The sequence below is a fragment of the Zalophus californianus genome, chromosome 10, assembly GCF_009762305.2.
Source record: "Zalophus californianus isolate mZalCal1 chromosome 10, mZalCal1.pri.v2, whole genome shotgun sequence".
Taxonomy (NCBI): Eukaryota; Metazoa; Chordata; class Mammalia; order Carnivora; family Otariidae; genus Zalophus; species Zalophus californianus.
In genome coordinates, this window is record NC_045604.1 from 25548355 (window position 1) to 25564092 (window position 15738).

Here is a 15738-nt window from a genome sequence, read left to right on the forward strand (position 1 = left end):
CCCATCCCCCCACCCACCTCCCCTCTGGTAACCAGCAGTTTGTTCTCTATAGTTAAGAGGGAGAAGTCTTTTTTTTTTTTTTTAAGTAAACTCTTAAGTAAACATGGGGCCCGAACTCATGGCCCCGAAATCAAGAGTCACTCGCTCTATTGACTGAGCCAGCCAGGTGCCCCAAGAGGAGTCTTAAGTATCAATAAGTTGACTGTAGCAATTTTTATGATAACCAAAATGTAGAACCATCCCAAATATCCAACAATAGGGGAATAGTTTGATAAATGGAAGTATAGCCTCTTGATAGATTATACAACAATTAAAAATACTAGCAATGAATTTATCATAAGAGAAAATGCTTATTTATAAAAATTTAATAACAGGTTTATTGAGATATAATTTACAAGTCATACAATTCACCTAAAGTGTACAATTCAATGATCTTTAGTATATTCATAGAGTTGTACAGCCATTACCCAATCAGTTTTAGAATATTTTCATCACCCCTAATATGCTTTTTTTTTAAAGAAAACTTTACACCCAATGTGGGGCTCAAACTCATGACCCCAAGATCGAGAGTTGCACATCTACTGACTGAGCCAGCCAGGTTCCCTACCCCTAATTTACTTTAAAGTTTTTATTTTTTATTTTTTATTTTTTTAACTTACTTTTGTTAACGGTACACAAAAGACACGGGTTTGTTATTACTGTGTTATCCCACTGTCCACACAACACCAGAAGAAAATACACAACAATGTTAACAGTACTTCAATGATGGGATTCTCTAATTTTCTTTTTTTTTTAAAGATTTTATTTATTTATTTGCGAGAGAGAGAATGAGAGATAGAGAGCACGAGAGGGAAGAGGATCAGAGGGAGAAGCAGACTCCCCGCTGAGCAGGGAGCCCGATGTGGGACTCGATCCCGGGACTCCAGGATCATGACCTGAGCCGAAGGCAGTCACTTAACCAACTGAGCCACCCAGGCGCCCCGGGATTCTCTAATTTTCTTTTCCTTATTCCTACTTTTCCACATTTGTAAAGATTTCGTAAGCAGCGTGTGTTAATTTGCTAATGAGAGAGAATAAATTTTAATATTTAAAAATGGTAATACTGTATTACGGTTCGACTGCAAGGAACATAACACTCCGGTAAGGGGACTTAAATAAGAATTTATTTTTAATCTCATAAGAAATTTGGAGCTTAAGACATACAACATTGATAAAAATAACCAAACATAATATGATTCTGATTCAACTAAATCAACTGTAGAAAAAATTATGATCAAAAAATCTGAAACTGACTAGCTATTCAGTGACATTAAGAGAGGTTGGGGACTGCCTGGCTGGCTCAGATGGTAGAGCATGTGACTCTTGATCTCAAGATCATGAGTTTGAGACCCAGACTAGGTGTAGAGATTACTTAAAAAGAGAGAGAGATGTTAGATCTTATTGAGCAGCAGCAGCTATTCTGTGACCATGAGGTAAAAAGCATATGAGAAAGGCTGAGAGAATCACAAAGACATTGGCCTGCTATCTTTTTTTTTTAAGATTTTATTTATTTATTTGACAGAGAGAGACACAGCGAGAGAGGGAACACAAGCAGGGGGAGTGGGAGAGGGAGAAGCAGGCTTCCCACTGAGCAGGGAGCCCGATGTGGGGCTCGATCCCAGGACCCTCGGATTATGACTTGAGCTGAAGGCAGACGCTTAACAACTGAGCCACCCAGGCGCCCCTGGCCTGCTATCTTTGAACTGCTGAAATTTGTTCTGCAGTTTAGGCCAGTGCATTAGCATTTAAGGCAGAACACAAGGGCTAACCACATCCCTATCCGTAAGAACAGTAAGGGAAGGGGGCACCTTGGTTAAGCGTCTGCCTTCAGCTCGGGTCATGATCCCAGAATCCTGGGATCAAGCCCCGCCATTGGGCTCCCTGCTCATTAGAGAGCCTGCTTCTCCCTCTCCCTCTGCTGCTCCCCCTGCTTCTGCTTTCTCTCCTTCCCTCCCCCACTTTCTCTCTGTCAAAATAAATAAATAAAATCTTAAAAAAAAGAAGAAGAACAGTAAGGGAGGCTGGGGAGAGTGAGGGTTTGAGCTTTAGCAGCCGCTGTATGAGACAAACGGGGGAGAAGAGGATTCGGTACAAGAAGAGGAGGAAGCAACCTACAGAGATGGTCCCATGTTCTTAAAAAAGGACACTTTGGTTCTTAATATAATTAAGCATTAAAAAACCCAAATGTCTCCTAGAAAGGCTGCTTTAGTGCTTTCCACTTTTGCTAATAAATTTTTGTAAATTAGAATCCTGGAATCGGTTAAAGAGACTGCACAAGGCACCTGGTTATTGCCTTACCCCTCAAGGTGTGAGTCCCTGACCAGCGGCATTAGCATCTCAGGACCTACCCTCACCTACTAAGCTGGAACCTGCATTTTCACAGGATCCCAGGATCCCAGGATTCCCACACATATTAAGGTTTAAAAAGTACTGCTGCAGTTCATCACCATCAGCTGCTTATGTAGGAAGAGTCCTAGCTCAAGCCTCAGCCAGGCTGACCCTAAGAGTTAGGCCAGAGGACCAGTGGGGTAGGTCCATCCAGAATCTATGTACTCTGGGGACTGGTTCCCTCTTTGGGAAAAAATTTGTCTAAAAGGAAGAGACTCAAGCATACAGAACAGGAGAGAAGACATCCATCGGGAGAGCAGCCGGGGGCACCTCCATGGGCCACCCAGGGAGAAAAGGAGTGGCCACGGTTGCCCAGGGCAAATAGAGTGGGGAATGAAAGGAAATCGTTAAAACCCCCAAAAATGCACTTGCCCTGTTTTCTGAATATTGGTGATGTGACCAAGTATTTCAAGACCCTCTCTTCAAGGCTCACCTTCCCCTGGTCATGTGGGGAAACTGTGTATGGGAAGTGGGACTGACTGTCCTCCCAAGACAGCGTCGTCCATAGGAAACGGCCACCACCAAGCTGACCTCAGCAGAGGGCTGGAGCAGAGAAGGCCACTTCCACCACGGCCCTGTGCCCAAATTCTTCACAGCACCGTAACTTGAGCTATCTAATAGGCTTTTCGGAAATTTCAGACATAAAGAGGAAGCTAAAGTGTGGGCAGGAGAGACGTGAGCCTACATGGGTGCTCTTCCCAACAGAGTCATCTACCTGCCCCCACCCCACCTCCAGCTCCACATGGATCCAGCAGAAGCCACGACACTGAGATTTTCTTACCCTGGGGCAAGTCAAATTCTCAGGCAAGCCTCCCTCTCCCCCTAGTCTCAGTAATAGAAAGGGAATTTGTATAGAGATTTATTCTCCTCTTGTCAAGAGCAGACTCCCAGTCATCAGGATGTTGTATTTTTCCAGTCCTAACTACTCGTCTGCCTTCCCCTACAAATCCTGGAGCTGCTTGGGTTGGGGACTGTATCTTAATCATCTCTGGATCTCTTCTCCAAGTGCCGGCTTCACTCTATGCAGAACGAGCCCACTTCCTTTTTAAGCCTTTTCCAACCCAAATAGACATGTGAAACCACAAAACCAATACCCCAGATTTTGCCTCCTTTTCATCCCTGTGAGAAGTTCCTAAAATGAGCAAGCCGCTGCTGCCGAAAGGCATTCCCAATCAACCTCATTATGCAGTGTTTACCCCTGTAACAGGCTGTCATCCCCAGAGCAGCAGAGCGCTCATTCCTGTAAATGTCACTACTTACCTCCGGGGAAGACCTGCCGCCCAGACAGGGGGCTCTGTTTCTCCTGATTGCCAAACAGTTCAGCGCTGGAGTGCTGGCTGGCAAAGCCGAATCCAGCTAATTGCATGTCACAGAGGGGCACTGGGTTTCATGGGCTTGTGTTCTGCATAGGGGGCGAGGAGGCCCATCCTATCACATGTGTGCTGTTAAAATCTCTACCCAGCCAACATCCAGGCTGGCAGATGGAAGAAATTCTTAAAATCTCTATTTCTGGTTTGCAACATTCAAAGAAACACTGTGCTACCACCTCTTAAAAATAATTGGTTAAGTACCAAGTTATTTTCATTGCCACAGTCATAAATAAAGAAGTGCTAGACCACATTATTCATATCTATAGTAGCTGATGATAATTCTTCATGCAAGGAAAAAAGATTATTAACGTTGGGGAAGTTGCATTTTCTTGCTTTTTGTTCGCCCCCTCTTTCCTTCTCTCCTCAGGCCCCACCCCCACCCCAGCCAAGAAAAGTCTTGTTGATTAGAGTAATGTGAAGGGGCTGATGTTTGGAGTAAAATTAAACTTCACTCTTTCCTGAAGCAAGAAATGATCTCAAGACTAAAATGAGAAAGTGCCTAACCACCGTAGCGTGTGCTTTGGGAGGAAGACTCCCCGTAGAAACCTGCGTGCCTTCTACGCAGAAAATGAGACAGAAGCCAGTTAGCTTGTGTGAAGCCCCCTAATTTTTAACAAGCTTGCTCAAGAAGGAATGAACCTGTTAAGAGGGTACAGAATGTCAGTGCTGCTGCCACCCAGAGCTCCCGTGCCCACCTGGGTAGGCAGCCTGCCCCCGCATCCTTCTGGTGCGTTCTGGCAAAGCAGGTGAGTGCAGAGGAGGGGGGCAGATGGGCCAGGTGCCACGGAGGTGCAGCAGGGAGCGGGGAGGACATATGCATGCTCATCAGCATGGTTACCACGAGCTCCCTCTCAGCCTTAGAAGACCACATTCGCTGCTAAATAATTGCTCCTGCGAATGTTCTCTTGTGTGTTGGGGTCGGGGTGGAGGGATGTAACCTCGCGAATCAATCTCCGGAGAGCCAGAAGGAGGTTATTCTAGAAACACTCAGACATGAATGAGGGCGGCTCTCATTTCCTGGCAATAAGAATGGTGTGACAGCTACAATTTCCTAGAGAGCCATTGTTAAAATCCTCTTTGGAGTTCAAGGATTCACTAAAAGTATGTGGAGGGACAGGGTGAGTTTGTTTTTTTTTTTTTTTTTTTTTTGGTTGCAACTATGTTTTGGCCTTTAGGAGGGGAATCGGTTATTAATGTCCATCACTGTCCTCATTAGAGGGCACCTCTTTCCCCTTTCACGAGACCGATGTTGGGCAACCCCTCCAAGGGGCCAACCAGGAGGAGGGCAGGTTCACAACCCGTATGCACAAGGATCACTCTGCTACTGTGAAGAACACATCTTTCTGACTTGCCCTCCTGGGGAGCTGAAGTCTGGTCTAAGAAGAACAACGTGGGGCGCCTGGGCAGCTCAGTGGGTTAAGCATCTGCCTTCAGCCCACATAGGGCTCCCTGCTTAGCGGGGAGGCCTGCTTCTCCCTCTCCCTCTGCTGCTCCCCCTGCTTGTGTGCTCTCTCTTTCTCTCTCGCTCTCAAATAAATAAAATCTTGAAGAAGAAGGAGGAGGAGGAGGAGAAGGAGGAGAAAGAGAAGAAGAGAAGGAAGAAGAAGAGTGACATGGAGGAAAAGTGCCCTGAGCAGGGACCGAGAGGATCCAGGTTCCAATCCCATCTGGGCCCCGCGCTGCTTGTAAGAATGTAGGGCTTTCCTGGGGCCTCAGTTTCATCCATAAACTGAGCCCCAGAATTCTGAGTCAGAAACTAAGCCATGAGGAGTCTTGAAGACATTGTGCTAAGTGAAGTGAGCCTGTCACAAAAGGACATGTGCCGTAGGACTTCCCTTCTACGAGGTACCTAGAAGAGTCCAATTTCTAGAGACAGAAAGTAGAATGCTGGTTGCCAAGGGGGCGTGGAGAGTTGAATAGGCACAGAGTTTCCATTTTGGAGGATGAAAGGCATTCTGGAGATGGACGGTGGTGATGGTTGCACAGTAGTGTGAGTGTGCTTCGTCACAGAACTGTACACTGAAAAACGGTTAAAATGGTAAATTTTGTGTATATTTTACTACAATTAAAAAAAAAAAAAGAAAAAAGAAACCAAGCAATTATCCACAGCATTTGCCCACAGTATCAGGGGTCTCAAACTCACTCACACACCCACAAGGGCCACGCAAGGTGCACAAAGGGAAGTGTGAGCCCCGTGACTTGCAGGGCGTACATTATGCCAGAGGGAGCAGTGGCTCCCCAGCCCAACCAAGATGTGCCATGCGTAGCGATGTGGGTAGATTTTTCTAAAAGAGCGAAAGTTCTGGGTATTTAGGTGAAATCTCTGAATTCTTCAAATTGGCAACTCATTCAAAATTTGTAACAAAACAAAACTGTGGGCCAAACAAAACACATCTACAGTTTATATTCTGCTTCCAGACCTCCAGTGTTCTCCGTCTATGGAAATGCCACTTTGGAGCACCTGCTGCCCTTTTCTTCTTTCTTTGGCAGCATCCCACCCCAGACAAACTGTATCTGGATAAGCCCTTTGACTTTCCACATTGTGCCCATGGGAACCCAACCAGAATGTGCCAGAACAGGAAGGGCCCACTCAGGTACTGTAACTCGTGGATATGCGGGCATCAACCTTGGGGTGGTTCTAGCAGAGCCCATCTGAGATCTGAGGTACCCACGTGCACTTTCTAGCCCCAAAGTCACTTTCACCCCCCAAATTCCACCAATGCTTACCATTATTTTGTTTGGTTTTAATGGAGATCTAGTGAAATAGCCCTTAACAGCCCCATCTCACTTGATGCCTTCCATCTCTTGATTTTTGTTTTGAAACCAATCCACTTCCCCACTGCATCTGGTGTCCGTTCCTGTAACCGTATTCAGAGGTCAGACAATATCGTGCATCCTTCTTGATTTTTGACAAGTGTGGAAAGTGAAAGTACATCCCAGTATGTGAGATCCCAGGGTCAAGGGATTTTCCTTTATCGGAGTAGTAGCGGCCGTGAGGATTCCAGAGGTCTCTTGTATTTCACTTATAACTCCAGTACTGCGGCTTGGCAAGAGAACATAGACAGCTTTCTGCATTTGCTAGCAGCTTTATTTAAAGGTGGGACGTTGCTTGCAAAAGTAGGCCATTTGGAGAGGTGTAGAGAACACATCACTAATCATCTGCCAGTCTACTTCTTGCTTATACCAAGTCTGGTAGCAAAAAGGAGAAAATCGGGCATTTCCTTAGGCTAGACTTTTGACAATTAATTCTCAGTGACAGCACATAAGTCTCCTGCTTGTGAGAAGCTATCAAAACATTCTTTTTGATGTGATATGCTCTCCCAAAGTGGGGAAGCAGTATTGCTTAGATGAATAGATCTGCATTCTCAGCAAACCCGGCTGCCGATGGAAGTTTGGGGCCCCGTATTCAATGAGTCTTTCTGCCTGTCCTCTCTTGAGCTCCAGTGTGGCCCTAAGCCCAGTGATACCTCACTTAAATGGCAAATTTTTTTCCAGATAACTGTAGTTTGCCTCTTTGAAAGCAGTGGCAATTTTCCTCCTGTGAATCATTCTGCTGATATTTACACAGAGCCTATTATGTGCCAAACCCTGTGCTGAGAACTGAGATATAATGACACAGAAGCTCACGATCGGGTGGAAAAAGCAAAGACACAGAGGATTACACCTTGTCCAGAGTATGTCAGTGGATGCTGTTTGGTGCTCTGCCCGGATTTCCTCCCTGGCCCAGTGTACCCAGCCCTACTGTGTGGGTTGGCTGCTAAAAGCTCATGGAGGACCCCTCTTTCTGAGAGTTGTCCTCAGCTGCTTAGGGCTACTTCTCCTGCTCAGTTTATACCCACCCTGGGCAGCCTACAGCTGCCCAGACCTACAGACTAACCGATACGGAAAAAATGAAAGGGCAGCCCCTTGGCATCAAAGTGGGGAGAGGACAACTCTGCCATTTTATTTATGATCCAGAGGACCCTGCCTACCCACCCATCTACCGTGAGTCAGGCCAGGGCTACAATTTGCCTGGCACCAAAGCTCTATGTGGCTCTTTCCCTTTATCCCTCTTCAGAGCCTTACAGGTCTTTCTGAAGAACACTTCTTTTTTATTTTTAGAGTGGGGAGGGGCAGAGGGAGAGCGACAAGCTGACTCAGCGTTCAGCACGGAGCCCAATACAGGGCTCAATCCCACAACCCTGAGATTACAACCTGAGCTGAAACCAAGAGTTGGCTGCTCAACCAACTGAGCCATCCAGGCACCCCCTGAAGAACACTTCTTTTTTTTCTTCTTTTCAAGATTTTATATACTTATTTGAGAGAGTGATCAAGAGAGAGAACAGTAGCAGGGGGAGGAGCAGAGGGAGAAGGAGAAGCCGACTCCCCGCTGAGCAGGGAGCCCGACGCGGGGCTCGATCCCAGGACCCCGGAATCATGACCTGAACCAAAGGCAGACGCTTAACTGACTGAGCCACCCAGGCACCCCTTGAAGCACACTTCTTAACAAGTCATAGACCCCAAGTGTCTATCTCAGGCTCTGCGCCTGGGGAACCCAGGCTGTGGCAGTGTTATGGGGATAATATTTGGTAGAAATCTTCCTGAAATGTTATACACTTCTTTGCCCTTTTAAGCAAAGAATCTTAATAAATATAATTTTGCATATTCGGAATGACTTTCCCTTCTGTTTCCTCCTCAAACAAGGACCTCCCTGCCAACTCTCATGTGCTTTTGACTTCATAACCGTGAGCATCACTTTGGGGATGGGTAGAAAGCGAGATAGATGTGGGCTCCAATTCCGACCCAGCACCTGCCAGCCGGGGGGGGCCGGGAAGCTGCGTGGCTGGGCTTCAGTCCCCCCTCTGCTGAGTGGGGAACTGAGAGTCACGCCGGGTTGCTGTGAGGGCTCACTGAAGCCGTCTATACCGGAGCCCACATGGTGCGGCATCTAGCAATAAGTCATAGCTGTTATTATTAGTTATATTTTACTGCCATATTAAAATAGGGGTGCCCACAGAGGCCTATAAGACAGCTTGCCCTGCACTAAAAGCCCCAGACTGCTGTGCTTTCTGAGCTGTTGATTTTGTTTGTTTTTTTTCCCTCTGCTTTCAGACTTCCAACTATTTCCAGCAGTTCTTCCCTGCATTTGCATCTTCTGGCTGTAATCTTCTGGAGGTTGGAATGTTGTGGAAGGTCATCGAGAAGATGTGACAGCCAGTTGATGCGTGAGCTGGATCCGGGTACTCAGAGGCTCCTCACCCCCTCCCCTGTCCTCAGAGTGTGGGTTCCCCTTGCCTTTTCCACTCCCAGAGGCTGCTCCAACGATGTAGCCCTGAGATGGTGAAGTGGTGTTGAGAACACCTGGACAGTATGCTTGCCTGAACCCAGTTAAGGCTTCTCTCTCTCTCTAAATTTCAGATGTAGGGGGCGGCTGTGGGGATCCATTCATCTTGCCGCTGCCTAAGACAAGCCTCCTGTGTAAGTTCCCTTGGCATGTTAAAATTGTCACCTACCAACTTGGAGTGACCTGCCTCTTCCTTGGTCTCTCCCTGCCCTCTGAGTATGGGATGGGGGTGGGGCTGGGGAAGTGGGGGTGGGGAAGGCTGGGAAGGTGGGGGAGGTGGGGGGGTGCAGTTTCAGATTTCACCGGAGTAGCTCCCGAGGAGGTTACAAACCAACATGGAGAAACCCTCTCACTGGACATATAATTGATTGGGATTTTACTATTATTATTATTATTATTAAATCTCTTAGCCTAGTCGGACTCATCACCTGGTAAGGGGCAGATGTGTAGCTTTCAACTAGATTGTGAACGCAGAGCACCAGGGCCGTGTCTGGATCCCCGATAAGTCCCCAGTGCCTAGCCGGTGCTGACGGAGAGTAAGGATCCGGTAAATGTTAGTGGGAACACAATTCTAATAAGGACTGGAGAGAAAATGTAGGTCAAGAGGCTCCAAACGAGGGCCTGAACCTCTGTCACAGAAGTCAAGCCCATGTTTTTGTCCTGAGTAGCTGAGATTTCTGCGTAAATGATTTTGAGATTAAACTAGGTGTTTATACGCATGTGGATCCTGAAAGGGAAAAGGGGAGGGTGAATCTTACCTTTCAATTAATGTTAATATGAGGGCTAAAATTCAGAATGTTAACATTCTGCTTTTCTTCTTCACAATCCCTGAGATGGGCAGAGTGTCCTCACAGTGTGGGGTTTGCCAACAATAGAGAAACCCCAGGGAAAATCACATGGGCTCCCTACTCCTCTGGTTCCTGATCGCCTGCCCGTCATTCTCCTTGGATGTCTTTCTCCTGTGTTTCCCAAAATGACACAGATCCTCCCAGCCTGTTTGGGGGCCAAGTCATCCCTTGCTCTTGAAGCGTTGGAGAGAAGCCAGATGAGAGAGGTAGGCTGCTTAATCAGCTGTCTTTCCTGTCCAGGCCACCTGGTAGGTGTGGGAGGAGAGCCGGTTTTCCTTGCATCGAATTCCACAAACTGCTGCAGGGGTGCATTTTGTTCACGCAACTATTGAACTGACTAAGCAACTGCCTGACCCCGGGATTGCTGGCTGAGAGCCTAGGGTTTGGTCTTCTTATCTAACAGGAGCCTACGATGCAAGAGTATTGGCTAGGCTGTCTTTAGGCCTGGTAAGGAAGTATTTTTCTTCTTTATCTTAAAGGCCCAGCAGCTTCTGCGCAAATCTGATTGGGCCACGCAAGTGGAGATGGGGCATCTCCTCAGAGTCCTTCACGATGCAGGTTTGGACTGAAGGCTCAGAATCCTTACCATGCAGATTCCCCTGATCCAGTGGTCCTCAACCTGGATGCCCCTTAGAATCACTTGGGGACTTTATTGTTTTTAAACTTGAGAGAGAGTTGGGGGGGTGGGGGAGGGACAAGCAGACTCTGTGCCAAGTGAAGAGCCTGAGGCGGGGCTCAATCCTGGGACCCCCAGATCATGACCTGAGCTGAAACCAAGCGTGGGATGCTCAACCGACTGAGCCACTCAGGTGCCCCACTTGGGGACCTTTTAAGTGCTCTCTGACCCCAGGCTGTACCCCAGACCAATTACATCAGATTCTCTGGTGGAGGGACACAGGCAAGTTTGGAAATGAGTTGCCTTAGGTGAAGGCCACTGTGGGGAAGGTTAAAACCTTTCAAATGATCTAGCTCAGAGAAGAGGAGGCGGTGTGGCTTTGAGATTGGTCTTCACTGGAGAACCAGGCCAAGTATGAGAGAGGCCCCAGTGATCTGTGGTAGAAGGGGAAGAAGCTTCTGTACAGTATCAGACTCATGGGGGTCAGGTTCTGGTGCAACCATCTCCTACCTCTGTGATCTTGGGAAACTCACTCTGGGCTTCCGTTTTCTCATCTATAATGCAGGAGTTAAAATAATCCCCCCACATGGGTTTTGTGCAGTAGATAATATATTAAAAATCTTTGTACATAGCAGGTATTCAAAAAGCAGCATTTCTTCTTAATATAATGTTTCTTTGCCCCAATTGAGATCCCTTTGGTTGGTTGTCTTATCTACACTTGTAAGTCTTTCCCCATTTAAGTCAGACAAGAGGATTAGAAGAAATTTAAACTGTTAAAGTTGTTCCTCCAAATGATTTCTTTTTTGCTCTATGCTTTTTTACATTATTTTCCAATCTTCTCATATGTTCATAAGCAATTATGTTTGCCCAGCATACCTTGCACGTGTAAATACAAATGCTTAATTTTCACGGTTCACGTTTGAATGATGGAAAAATAAACACATGTGGAGGCTGAAGAAACTGGTAGAACTTTTCCTTGCTGTTCTGGCCCTGGTTATACCTTCTTTTAGTCAATCACATACCTACTAAGATGTCTTCATTGAATTCCTCTCAAAGGGTGTGACGTTGACATAAATGCCCCATGCTGAGTTTGCTGTGAAACTTTTAAGTTAAACCATGGCTGTCTTTGTTTGTTTGAGGATTGAGTTTCAACAGTTGAGAAGTATATTCCCTCGTTTCGAAATGCTATATGGAATGACACAGTTGTAACTTCCTTAAACGTATACACAGGCCCATGAAGTTTCCAGAGCATACTTTTGTATAAGTGAAGGTGCTAGAATTAAGTGTGGTCTGTGGTCACACAATAGGTTTGGTACTCACTCAAACTTAGTGGCATAGGTAACGTTAATTAAAAGCTTATTGTATGCTTGGAGCTGTGCTAAGTGTTTTTACATGCATTATTTCATTTACTTCTCTCAGCAGTGCTGTGAAATCGGTATTATAATAATCCTGATTTTGCAGATGAGGAAAAATTAAGACCCAGAAAGTTGATTTATTCAAAATCAAGTGGAGAACTGGGATACAAACCCATATCTACATGATGCTGACAGCTTTGCTCCTAAAACAAAACAGAGGGCGCCTGGGTGGCTCAGTTGGTTAAGTGACTGCCTTCGGCTCAGGTCATGATCCTGGAGTCCCTGGATCGAGTCCCGCATCAGGCTCCCTGCTCGGCAGGGAGTCTGCTTCTCCCTCTGACCCTCCCCCCATCTCATGTACTCTCTCTCTCTCATTCTCTCTCTCTCAAATAAATAAATAAAAATCTTTAAAAAATAAAGAAATTGAAAAAAAAACAGAAAAAGGGGTTACTGGGTGGCCCAGTTGATTAAGTGACCGGCTCTTGATTTTGGCTCAGGTCATGATCTCAGGTCATGGGATCGAGCCCCCCAACAGTCTTTGAGCTCAGTGGGGAGTCTGCCTAAGATTCTCCTTCTCCCTCTCTCTCTGCAACCCACCCCTCTCCACCCACATGGGTGCACATGCGTGCTTTCTCTCTCTGAAATAAATAAATCTTAAAAATAAATAAACAACAAAAAACAAAGCAAAAGATTTAGAGATATAATTAACATACCATACAATGTAACTATTTAAAGTGTATGATTCAGTGGCTTTTACCAAACAGAGCTGTGCAACCATCACCACAATCCATTTTAGAACATTTTCATCACACCCTCCCCCCAAAGAAACCCTGTCTGTCAACTGATGAATAGGTAAAAAGATGTGTCATGTCCATACAATGGAATATTATTAGGCAAAAAGAAAGAAAAAAGAAATGAAGTACTGATACAAAAGATTTTTTTCTTTTGTTGCTTCTGTTTCTGGTGTCCTAACTAAGAAACCATTGCCTAACTAGAGTTAACAGTACTGTATCATATACTTGAAAGCTGTTGGGGGCGCCTGGGTGGCTCAGTCATTGAGTATCTGCCTTCGGCTCGGGTCATGATCCGGGGGTCCTGGGATCGAGCCCCACGTCGGGATCCCTGCTCAGCAGGAGACCTGCTTCTTCCTGCTTCTCCCTGCTTCTCCCTCTCCCACTGCCCCCTGCTTGTGTTCCCTCTCTCATTGTGTCTTTCTCTGTCAAATAAATAAAATCTTAAAAAAAAAAAAGCAAGTTGCTAAGAGAATATATCTTAAATGTTATCACCACCAAAAAAAAGGGTAATTATGTGAGGTGATGGAGCCGTTAACTAACCTTACTGTGGTAACCATTTTGCAATATATACGTGCATCAATCATATCAGCACTTATACATCTGAAACTTACATATATGTCAATTATATCTCAATAAAGCTGAAAAAAAAATGGCCTAATCCAAGGTCATGAAGATTTATGTCTCTGTTTTGTTCTAAGAGTTTTATGGTTGCAGGGCGCCTGGGTGGCTCAGATGGTTGGGCGTCTGCCTTCGGCTCAGGTCATGATTCCGGGGTCCTGGGATCGAGTCCCGCATCGGGCTCCCTGCTCCTTGGGAGCCTGCTTCTCCCTCTGCCTCTCTCTCTCTCTCTCTCTCTCTCTGTCTCTCATGAATAAATAAATAAAATCTTTAAAAAAAAAAGAGTTTTATGGTTGCAGCTCTTATATTTAGGTCTTTGGAGCTTTTACTCTTAGCCACTATGCTTTACTGTTTGAATAGACACAAATACATCCATAGCCCATAGAGGAGCAGGGAGCATGAGACACTATGCAATTGGAATTTAGAGTGACTGCTAGATTTTAGTGATCTATGTTTCTCCCACTCCAACTATCCTTATAATTAAGAATCAGGGGCTCTTGGGTTGCTCAGCTGGTTAAGCATCTGACTCTTGATCTCCGCTCAGGTCTTGATCTCAGGGTCATGAGTTCAAGCCTGTGTTGGGCTCCATGCTGGGCGTGAAGCATACTTAAAAAATAAAGATAAATTTTAAAATGTTTAAAAAGAATTAAACCACTTGGGCATGTCCTGAATATATTGTAAAATCTTGATTTACAAAAGCAACATGCAATCCCATCTCCATGGCTCTAATTCAGGTCCTCATCTCTTCGCCAGTATGCTATTTGCACAGTCTTCAAAGCAGGCCAAGTTCCTCATTCATGGTACTCATTACCCTGTATTGAAATCAGTTGCCTGTCGATATCTATTAGGTTAGAAGACAAAGACTATGCCATTCCTTTTCATCAGCATGACTTTGATGCCTCGTGGATGCTCCATAAACCACTATAGAAAGGAAAACAGCATGGCATCCTTCTCTCTCAGCTCTTCACCTGGACCAAACCCATTTTACAGTCTGAAGCCAGACTGAGATTCCAAACACTGCTCTGATCATTTCACTCCCTTGCTCAAAAACCTTCAAGGATTCTCTATTGCCTTTGGAGCAGCCCAGCTCCGTAGCCTGGCACTCAAGCACGAGCTGGCTCTGGCTCTCCCAGCCTCCCCTCACCTGGCATTTCAGCACTCCCAAGGCATCTCAGGAGTCCAACAGGCTGAGGGCGAAGGCCTGTCTCTGCACCCGTCAATGCTTGACTAGAGTCACACGCTGCTTAAACTCTGTAAGCCTCAGTTTCCTTACCTGTAAAATGGGTGCTGCCTTTGTAGAGGTCGTCGCAGTGGGTTACAAATAACACATTTAGGCACCTGGAATATTGTAGGGACTTGACGTGAGAGCGGTCATTTGCTCCTGTCATAGGATTACCAGATTCAGTAAATAAAAATACAGGATGCCCTTAGTTAAATCAGAATTTCTGATTAATGACAAATACTTTTTTAGTATAAGTATATCCTAAATATTCTAATTTAACCAGGTGTCCTGTATTTTATCTGACAACCTATAGTCAGTCTGCAAACATGGATCTACTTTGTCTCTGCTTAAATGCCTTCCGCTCTGACATACCTTTGAAGACCTGGTTCAGAGACTACCTCTCTTAAAAGGTGTTCTCTGGCGGTACCCGTGTGGCTCAGTCGCTTAAGCATCTGCCTTCGACTCAGGTCATGATCCCGGGGTCCTGGGATCAAGCCCTGCATTGGGCTCCCTGCTCAGCGGGGTTCTGCTTCTTCCTCTCCCTCTGCCCCTCTCCCCACTCATATTCTCTCTCTGAAATAAATAAAATCTTAAAAACAAACAAAGGTGTTCTCTGGTACTCTCAAATAATTATGATTTCTTCTTCCTCTCCACCTCGAAAAAGCAGGCTGGTCTTACGTCACTCAACCCATGCCCCTTCCACTCTGGAAATGTATGTCCTGTGTTTTATCCCCTCTAGAGCCTGAAAGCTTCCCAAGCACACAGATCGTCCCTGCTACCCCTCCTCATGCTTTGTGCTCAGGAGGTGCCCAGTAGCTATGTGTTAAGTGAAAAAAAAAAAAAAGAGACTTGATTGTCCTAAATCAAAGCTACTTTTTATTTTCATTTTCAGAGTGGATCTTCCCCTGTTAAATCCTGCAGTCAGTGGCACATGGGCATCCCTGACATATGTGGCTTTTAAGAGACTTAATCTGAAATCTTCCAATTTAGGAGAAAGGGGAGAAATGTTCATCTTTTCCTTCTCTGGACAAAAGAACACGAGTTTATAAAAAGGAAAAAAAAAGACTCAACATTGACAACACGTTACAAAATAAGATAATTATTATAACATTAAATGAAAACATCTCCCTGTGAACGAAGTTCTCTTGTGTGTGCAAGCGGACAG

At 45.6% G+C, this 15738-nt stretch overlaps 1 protein-coding gene across 5 annotated transcripts in view; it reads left to right on the forward strand.

The window, feature by feature from the left end:
• LEMD1 (LEM domain containing 1) overlaps positions 1 to 9016 on the forward strand; it is a 43677-nt gene extending 34661 nt beyond the window's left edge. For all 5 annotated transcript variants that reach the window (XM_027609763.1, XM_027609764.1, XM_027609765.1 and 2 more), the window contains one exon: positions 8889 to 9016. The gene's annotated coding sequence lies outside the window, so the exon portion shown is untranslated. The remainder of the gene's footprint in view (positions 1 to 8888) is intronic.
• The last annotated feature ends 6722 nt before the right edge of the window (positions 9017 to 15738 follow it).